Raw genomic sequence first — 10,564 nt, forward strand, 5'->3', positions numbered from 1 at the left:
GAACCACATTGGCCCTTTTTTAGTCTTTTGGGACCTCTCCTGAGCACCATGAGTCTTCAAATACCTTTGCCAATGGTCCCACAATGACTCCAGCCAATAATATTAAAGTTTGTTGACTGAATTAGGGCCTTCTTGACATCATTAGAAACTCCACATGTCTGTATATGTGAGGGAAGAATTTGGCCTTTTCAAGGTTCCTCCCTCTTATGTGTCTATAGGAAATGTCACATATGCAACAAATGTATTTTTCAATCTTGTTATGAAGGTCCTTAATCCGGCTTAAGCATTACATGCTTCCTACTCATAATAGACCAATAAAAGATCTCACTCAGAGCTGTTATTAAAGTCATATTTGTCCATTCCTATTTATTATATATAAAAGCCCCACAACTGGATTTGAAGCCTATTTCCTGTGAATTCATCTTATGTTGGCACAAAACAGTTGTGAATTTCATTCAATTCATTTTAAATGATTTTTAACAGCCAGGCGCTCAGTTAAGGACTGTTAGGAATTCAAATGATACCAGGCATCCAAAATGTCTCAAGAGACAGCTTTCAAATCACAAGCCAGGTATATTCTCCTTTAGGAATTATACATATAAAAAATTAGAGCTAATGACTACATATTTCTCAGAACAGACAGGCTTACTTACATTGTGAAATCAATTGGCTCATAGATCCTTAAAAGGGCAGCTTCTAATTTTTGCACAAAAGTCCATCTGAAATGGCCCAAGCTAGGGCATTTCACCAGATTTCAGTTATCTTCATGTCTAAGGGTAGGTGCATAATTCTTGGATGGGGGAGAACTGATTTGTATTATTACTGATTACTGCTTAGTAGCATTCTGTGACCCAGACTGCATGTTGGCAGCAGAGATTAAGGGGGTATAAAGGCCCTCCATAGCTCCTTTCTGCCCAGGCACTAGCCTCCCACTTCCCACAGGACTGCTGACAACTCTCCTCATGCAGGAAGAACGGGTGAAGGATTGATTCCTCCAAAGCAGCTGACAAGGAAGTTACCCTCCTGCCCAGAGGAACATTCCCAGTGATGCCTATGGATCGATAACACTGCAGGCTTAGAGCAAGATCAGGACTGGTACGGAAACAAATGTTTCTTAAAAATATACAGATGTTTAATCCCATTTAATGAAGATACTTTAAATGATGTGATTTGGCCTCTGCATTTCGGCACATCACACCGTTGTGCTAACTAGGAGCCATTTCCATTCCCCTTAACTTTGCTTTATTCTTGATTTCCCTTCCTTTTTAGTGGCAAATAAACATCCCTTTGTTTAAGCACATTGGCAATGGCACTTGCTAGGACAGAGGATAATCACTGTTGGAAGCTCCCAAGGTAAAGAATTTGATCACAGACATAAAAGAACCGGGTGAGGAAAGATCAGCCTGAGCGTTTTGTCAAAGGGAGAGCTGGCAAAAGTCACTGTGGGCACAGAGACCTCATGGGCAATTTGGCTCTGAGAAGCAGTAAATCCTGTGGAGTTTTTGAAGTAATAATAGTTGGAAACGGAATGGAGGGACCAGACCACTCCACCCGCTTTGTGAGGCTTTTATAGAGAGCCTATCACCTTGGTATTTAAGAAGTGAGAACAAAAGTTTGATTCATTGTTCTGGAATGGACAGTGCTGTTTAATCACAATGCATTTCAGTACTTTAAATCTTTTTTTTTTCTTATGGCACAAAGAACTTTTCCCAGAAGTCCTGAATCAGAGAGGCATTATCATCATTAGGTTACTTCCATCCTCACCCCCCTGCCAAGGGAGGCTATTGCCTAAAGAAGTCGACAAGTGTAGTGTAGCTTTCTTACTTCAAGTAGGAGCAATGACCATTAGAGCTAGAACTGAATGTAAATCATTATAAAAGTTGACACAAGATTATCTCAGTTGGAGGGGTGGGGCGCACAAGGCTTTCAAACTTCCTGAAAAGAGATGACATTCCTCTGGAACTCACTTGCAGGGTGTCCCAACCTTAGTCCTCCCTCCATAATTACCCTCCCCACTTCCCACATTCATTCCAACCACCATCTTCCGTCCTTTAAGTTGTTACTATCTACCATTTTCTATCCAGCTCATCTGCACCTGCAACTGTCTCTAATTTCAGCTCCTACATCCCCCTCTTCCTCTCCTCTCTATCTATTTGCTGTTGGTTTCCCTGATTTCAACCATTACCTGGTCTCATTCAACATCAACTCCAAGACCCTCTCACCTCCAGTCTATTAGCATCATGGCTTCTCATCTGGAGCCTCTCCTCATTGCCTTCACCTTTCTCTTACCTGGGATATGTTGGTTGATTCTCTCCAGGCTTCTCTCCTCTCCACCCTTGTCTCCCCTGCCCCTCTTTCTCATTGCAACTTCCTCATGTTCCGTAGTCCCGGATCAGGCCTGACATATTCTCTTTTTGATCCCCCTCTTAGGCTGCAGAGCAATCCAATGTCCAAGTTAATATTCTACATTACAAGTGTATTCCTTTCTTCTCATCTGACTAGCTAAACAACTTGTATTTCTCCAATTTAATTCAAGCCCTCATCCACAATCCTGGCTGCCACTTCTCTAGTTTTGACTCACTCCTCAAACTTTTCCTTTCAGCTACCTCCACTTCTTTCTCTGCATATGATCTTGCTAATTTGTTCCAAGAGAAATTTGACAAAAATACCATCTGGCCTTCTCCCTCCCTTTTCTTGCTTTCCCTAGGCCCCTTCTGCCTCTTACAAATCTTTTCTCCTCCTCCTCCTCCTCATCACAGATGCAGAAGGTTCTTGTCTGCTCTCCTCTCTCCTCTTCCCTAGTCATCCATTCTCACTCCATTTTCTGATTCCCCTAGTGCTCACCCTCATCCCTGCCCTTATTCTGGTTTAACTTCTTGTTCTATTTTGGTTCCTTCTCCTTACAATAAAACTTTCTCTCCCACCTTAAAGGGAACAGAGAAAATGTCTGACTCAAGTATTGCCCTATCTCCCTTTTCCATTATGTTCGTTGAATGCACTGTCTATAGTCGTTGCCTGGAGTTCCTCTCCCCTAGCTTCTCCTTAACTTGGTCTCCTCTTTGCAACCACTTACCCTAAAGTTTCTCCTGACCCCTCGGCAGCCATATCTCAAAACCAGTATGCCATCCTCATGAACCTGTCAGCCACTTTGAAACAGATGATATTTCTCTGTTGAGGTCCTTCACCTTCATTTTAGTGGTCTTGGTTTTATTGAGCAGTCCTCACCAACCTAGAGTATAACCACATTTCTTTCATCTGGATGCTGTGGCAGGACTTACAGTGAGCAGATGCCAGTATTTTTGCTCTCACTAAATCAGTATTACCCTGTAATCAGCATTACCTGGCATCATAAATAGCTTTTTATTAAGCAGCCTTTATACAGAACATATAGTCATTTTCCAAATGAAGGGAAATGCTTCAATCAGTCTCCGGTTTTGATTTACAACCAATAACACTGTGGACTCAACAAATGGAGATTGCTGACTACTGAGAACAATGAACTTGTTAGTTAACAGAATTAACAGCGCGTTGTTTAACTATAATGACAGCAATAAAACAGGAGATGTGAAGTTGATACAGTCACAACTGAATCGTAATGGATGAGATATTTACGGCAAAGCTGTTAAAACATTGAATAAAATATGGGAAGAGCAAAAGCAGATGTGGTTTTATTCTTCTGAGCTGAAGCTTGTAAAGTATAAGATAGTATGAGTAATAATCACAGGTTCTAGTTCACAATGCATTAATAAATATTGATATGGTGCCAGTGCTGAAACTTTCCAGATACAGAAATAAAGTGAGAACGCATGCTCTTGCATTATGTATTACTAAGTTTAGAGTTTATGGCACACACAGCAGTATCTCTGTTATGATATTACACACTCACACACACACACACACACACACACACACTCACACACACATAAACACCTTATATAGTTAGAAATTGCACAGACTAAATGAACGGTCCTCATTCTATATTTCTAGCTGGAAAAGTATCAATTAAAAGTTGTGTCTTGGTCTGATCCTAGAACATATTTTATATTCTTATATTATCCCCTTTACCGTAGCATCCGAGTGACTCACTATACTTTAAGATACTTATTGTCACAACATTCCAGTGAGATACGTTAATAATACTATCTCAAGTTATAGTTGGGAAATTCAGGAATAGAGACTAAGTACAGATATTCAAGAAGCATGCAGTGGCAGCAGTCTAACTTTCGAGCTTTCGTCTAAGGGCCCCCGTTTAGGTTGGGAGGAAGCAGAACACACGTTGGGGGAGGGAGCTCGAAGCCTGCTTGCATGGCCTGAGTGAAGCAGGTCAGGGGGCTCTCACATGCCTCCCTGAGTGCCCTGCAGGCTCCCCAGGCTGCTGAAGACTCCCAAGCAGAGCTGAACAGGTGAGCTGCCCCTAATTGGCTGTCAGGGACATCACAGATGCCCACCTGGACCTGCTGTAGCAGTGGGTCATCATGGCACGCATCTTCATAGCCATGAGCCACCTGCATGGCCACTCAGCGTGCCCTGCACCTGGTGTATGTGTGTGTGTGTGTGTGTGTGTGTGTGTGTGTGTGTGTGTGTGTGTGTATGTGTGTGTGTGTCCTGGGTAGATGGAATCTGCACACTAAGCAATAATACCAGATTGTGGCTTATAGCTGGCCAGAGGGAATGGGGGGTGGGAAGAGAGGTTGGAAACAGGGACTTCGCTGACTCTTGTTAGTGACAGCCCAGGGATGGGGCTGGCCTGGTGCTCGGGCAGAGGAGATGAGCTCTGGCCTAGGCTAGACCACTGCTCTGTGAGGGGGGTTGAGCAGGGTGCTGCAATGCTCCATGGGATGTCAGTGGAATGTGATCTACCATGAGTGACATTGGGGTGTGGTACAGCTTTTTTTATGGTGCTTTAACTTGCAGCGCTGAAGTCTGATACCACACCCATCCATCCACGGTTTTCTTAGAGCAGGAGCTCCATGTTTACAGCATTCTATATGCCCTAACCATCTCTTCGGTTATGGCTATAGAGCATTATCTGCATGCCTACCACGCAATAAGTGTAACCTCTGTACCTGACCAGAGAGACTAGGGCCAGCAGACTTTCAGAGCTTCAGAATGGGGCCATCAAGAACAATGCTCTTGGGTGGGAGGCTGCCTCCTAATCTGGAGGCTGCATAGCTGCATCGGCTTCTTCTCTACTGACACTCAGCAATGGCAACTTGCTCAAAGTGCCATATGGATGTGGTTGCATTGCTTCTGAAGAAACCTCACCTGGAACAGTGAACCATGCTCAAAAGCACAGCTCTGGAACATTTACTTGTAGATATGGCCTAGGTCACATAGAAAGTCTGGGATAAAGAAGGGAACTAAACCCTGGTTTCTTAGGGTGCCTGTAGATGTGCAGGGCATCTGCTCCAGCGTGCTGTAATTACAGCACATCAGAGCAGACTCAGTTAATCGAGTCTCAATTAATCGAGCCCGCTGGAGCATGTTAGTTAGCATGCTCCAGCAGCCTCAGCATCTCGTGTATTCAGCATCCTCATGCTTCAAAATAGTGGCGAGGGCACTTTAACTAAAGCTCATCAAATGAGTGCCCCCACTGCCATTTTGAAGTGCAAGATGCTGAATACATGAAACACTGTGGGAGCTTTAATTACAGTGGCTCCTAAGAGCACCCCACCTCTAATTAAAGCACCCCGCCTCCTCCCACCTCATGAGCATGTACCTTAGGTCCCAAACTACTTCCCTCATAACTTCCCCGCATGACTTCCTAGGAAATTCCAATGCCTTACCTACATTAATTCCAAGCTGCATCACCCATCCCTGCCACCCATAAAAAAAATTTGTTCTTTTTTCCTTTCCCAAAGAGTATGGTTTCTGTTTTTATGCATAATATGCTACGGGAACTATGCAAATCAAATACATCTCATGACTGCGCAGGGTTCTCACAAGGTTCAATTTACAGGAAAAAAATGATATAACAGTTACCTAGCTATGAGTTATTGATTGATAGTAACAGAAGTCTGACATACCACTGGCATTTTCAAAATGCTACTCTGCATATACATAGGTGCAGGTAAGTTTTATCATTGTACATGCTGTCATACATGAGATTTCATAATCAAATATTCTTTTTGTTTCAAAAAATGTTATTATTTTTCAGGAAATTTGCATACTAGCCCCCCTGTTGGGAAAGAATGGATATAACATTCCCTTGACTTATGGATACCCTCAATTCTTCATTAATCATCAGAGTCAAATAATCTCAAAAGGGAAAATCTACAGTACCAAGCCTCATTTCCTCGTATTAAGATGTATCTCAAAGGAAATTTTTTTTCCTGGTTTCAAACCGCGAAGCAGATTTACATTGGCTGGTCAGATGTTAGGAGTTGTGTACTGTGGCTTATTGCATGAGGAGCTAACACTTCACATCTGGCCTGGGACTATGTAATCAGACTAATTCAGAAGGGGCACTAGATGCATCTGACAAGAGGGAGCTATATTCTCATTTTCTGTGCTTAATTGTAAATAGCCTCATGTCTTCTGTGGTCCATGTCTATTGCTCAATAATTTCTCTGATATTACATACAGACATGGAATCTGAGGGCAGAGCTGGGATAGAATCCAGATTTTGGGCTTGTGCTTTAATCATTAGATAGCTTCTTCCCTTAGCGTGGGGTTCTTCCTCATGTTTTATAACATTGAATTATTTGCTTTTGTGCTATTTCAGGCCAAGTTTTGAGTTTACAATAGGCTTTTTATGAGTACATTTGCTCAGGTTAGGTAGCCAGAAATAACTGTGCTGCATTTGACAGTTCTACTCACTCTCATGTTTGTGACTCAGTTGTATTTTGGGACACGCACCTTGGCTGAACTACATAAGTTTAGATCTGTACCTCAAACACAACAAGTCCTCACAGCTTTCGCAAAAAAACACTGAGTAGGAGTCCTGTTTGGATTCCAAACAGGTTACCAGAACAGTTCTTACATACTTTACTACTCATTCATAGATTTCATAGACATTAGGGCTGGAAGGGACCTCGTGAGATCATCAGGTCCAACCCCTTGCCCAAGGGACAGGAAGTCAGCTGGGGTCAGAACACCCCAGCAAGATAAGCCTCTAAGCATTTCTTAAAGGTATCCAGAGTAGATGCTTGCACCACTTCTGGGGGGAGTCTATTCCAGACTCTGGAGACCCGGACGGTAAAGAAGTTTTTCCTTATGTCCAGTCTAACATGGTCTTTTAGCAGTTTGTGACTGTTAGACTTTTGTCTTCCCTTGGGATGCCCTAGTGAACAGATGTTCTTCTAGTTCCTGATGCACACCCCTTAAATATTTTTAGGTTGCCACCAAGTCACCCTTGAGCCTTCGCTTCTCCAGGCTGAAGAGTCCCATGCCTCCCAGCCTCTTCTCATAAGGCCTGTTCTCTTGATCTCTAATCATGTGCATGGCTCGTCTCTGGACTCTCTCAAGCCTCTCCGCATCCTTTCTAAAGTGTGGAGCCCAGAATTGGATGCAATACTCCAGCTGCGGCCTCAGCAAAGCTGAGTAAAGCGGAAGGTTGACTTGTTGGGCCTTGCTTGAGATGCATGGGTAGATGCAAGCCAGAGTTTTATTTGCTTTACCAGCTGTGGCATTGTATTGGTGGCTCATGTTCATCTTGTGGTCAATCATGACCCCCAAGTCTCTTTTGGTCATGGTGCTAGTGAGTGTAGCACTGCTGACCCTATAAGTATGGTGTGAGTTTTTTCTCCCAAGGTGGAGCACCTTGCATTTCTTTGTGTTGAATGTCATCAGGTTTTGATCTTCCCCCCTTGTGAGCCTGTCTAGGCCAGCCTGCATTGCTAGCCTGTCCTTTAGCGTGACCACACTTGGTGTCATCTGTGAACTTAGCTAGTCCACTTCTGACACCTGAATGCAGATAATTTATGAATATATTAAAGAGTACTGGTCTGAGTACTAAGCCCTGGGGACACCACTGGTCACTGTGTTGACTCGGTTCCATCAACTATCACTCTCTAGGTCCAACCATGGAGCCAGTTCCCCAGCCATCAGACCGTAAGGTTGTTGAGGCTTCAGTTCCCCAATTCTACCATGAGGACATCATGAGAGACCAAATCAAAGGTTTTTTAAAAATCTAAATATATGACATCAACCTCTTCTCCTTTGTCCAGGTGATGTGTCACCTGGTCATAGAAGGAAATTAGGTTGGTCAGGCAAGACCTACCCACAATAAAGCCATATTGGCTCTCTCTCAGAATGCTGTCTTCCATTAGCTGTTGTTGATGGTTTCTTTGATGATTTTTGCCAAGAACTTTCCAGGGATTGAGGTCAAACTGATTGGCCTGTAGTTCCCTGGATCTTCCTTTCTTGAATATAGGCACCATTTTGGCCCTCTTCCAATCTTCAGGAACCTCTCATGAGTGCCATGAGTTCTCATATATCCTTGCCACTGGTTGTGCTATGATGTCAGCCAAGTCTTTTAACACTCTTGGGTGCATTCCATCTGGGCCACCTGACTTGTGGATGTCCAGCCTCTCAAGCTGTTTCCTCAGAAGATCTTCACCAATTATAGGTGTATGATTGCCCTTGCTCTGGTAGTCCTGCATCCTGTCAGGCAGGGTGATCCCATTGCAAAGCAATCATTGGGGAGATTGGCTTTTTCCTGGAAAAATGCATTCAGCAAAAGGCATTAAAAATACTGTGATGTTAGTCAGTAATGGACAACAGCCATATTTCTACTGCCAGAAATCCACTGGGTTGGAAGGATGAGATAGTTAAGATGTTACCTGTCCTGGATCCAATTTATATTTGAAGATAGTGACCTTGTGCAGACATTCAGTTTCTCCTGGGAGAGTCACTGCTCTCCCAGGAAAAACCATAAGTGTACAGATATTCAGGCTTTTTCTCCCACAATAAAAATGGCCACCCCAGGAAAAAAATTACCTGGAAACAGCTAGAGTTAAATCACACCTGAGAGAGCAAATGTCTGTACCTGCTGTAACTTGTCTCAGAAGAAAACATAATCTTCCAGCATTTCCTCCCCAATCCCAGAAAGAAAATGTGTCCCTTGCTGGACTCTGCTGCTCCAGAGAGAAGAACATGCCCCCTTTATAATCCTCACAATCTGCTGCAGGAAAACACAAGCTGACCATGGGCAATCTGGGTCAGCCAATCAGAACTGCCTTATGCAGTGCTTCCACCTGTTACCAGGCAGACTAAGGAAGCCTGCAAAGCATGACTCCCCTTCCCTGCCTCCAGGAGTGCAGTGTCAGCACTGCAAGCTCTTTACTCTTCTGAGCCTCGGCATTGCATGTCTATACATGAGGCTCTGGGTTAATTTCTCAATTTGGAGAACAAACCTGGGAGAATTCTCTCAGATTATTTGAATGTATATACACAGCCAATGACAGCAATAGAGGCTCATTCGATGAAGCTCTAAGACACAACAATGTGCATCTATTATTTATATGTTAAATTTAAATTAACTAAATACATTCATAGGTTTCATGGCAAAAGGTTTATATTATATTTAACAAAAAGAGAAGTGAAAATGTGTATTATATTTAAAAAAAAGAGAAGTGAAAACCTGAGATCCTTCCATGTAGAAAAAAGATGGTATTCCTTCTTATAGAGTCTAATAACATATTGTGCTAGCTTATCAATTCTTTGGAGCAAGGACTGTCCTCCATACTGTTTGTAAAGCATCAGCCACAACAGAACTCCAGTTGGGACTAAGGTCTGCAGATATCACCAGAGTACAAACAACAATATGCAATAATAAATGTATGCCTTAGATGATGATGATGATGATGATAGATAGATAGATAGATAGATAGATAGATAGATAGATAGATATGGGATTTACCCAAAGAACCTTGTCCACCTTCACTGAGGCACGATAAAGTATCCAACTAACTTCTATTAATTTCACTACAATCCAGACAATGGTTCGCCTATTTACAAATGAAAACAGAAACCCTAAAGGAATGATTAAACAGATTTGCAGACGGTGAAAGTCAGTATAATTCCACCGCAGCCTGTGATACTGTGTCAATTTCCAGCTGCTGAGAAAGTAGCCCTGTGATTTACTCACCTTACAGGATCATTAGTAGACTCAAATCCAAGGGTCCCTGGTCTCAAGTCCTCTCTAATCGCTGGACTAACTCATACTTTTTGGTGTTCTTCAATATGGATGAGACTAGATAGGAAATAATAAATCCTGATTTTTAAGCAAGCTGAATGTGCTAATTGCACGTGCATAATTTGTGTGTGCCAATGTGTGTGCAAATCAGTTATTTGGATTAAATGATTAGCAATGGTCTAAATAAACGGCCACAGTTGACTGCGGTTTCTAGGCATCCATTTTAAAAAAGAAAATTAGACAAAACACAATATTAAGTAATATATTCTAAATGTTTCTCAAACCCCCTCCTCAGGGAAATGTCTTTTGCATCCTTAATGTCATCATCCATGAACCTGATCCACATCTATTCAGTGTCAGTACTATTACTGATGTTAAATTTCAGGCACTGATTTAGATTTCTATGACAGATGGACTCCCGTCCAT

Source organism: Alligator sinensis, unplaced genomic scaffold (genome assembly GCF_000455745.1).
Source record: "Alligator sinensis unplaced genomic scaffold, ASM45574v1 scaffold115_1, whole genome shotgun sequence".
Lineage (NCBI taxonomy): Eukaryota > Metazoa > Chordata > Crocodylia > Alligatoridae > Alligator > Alligator sinensis.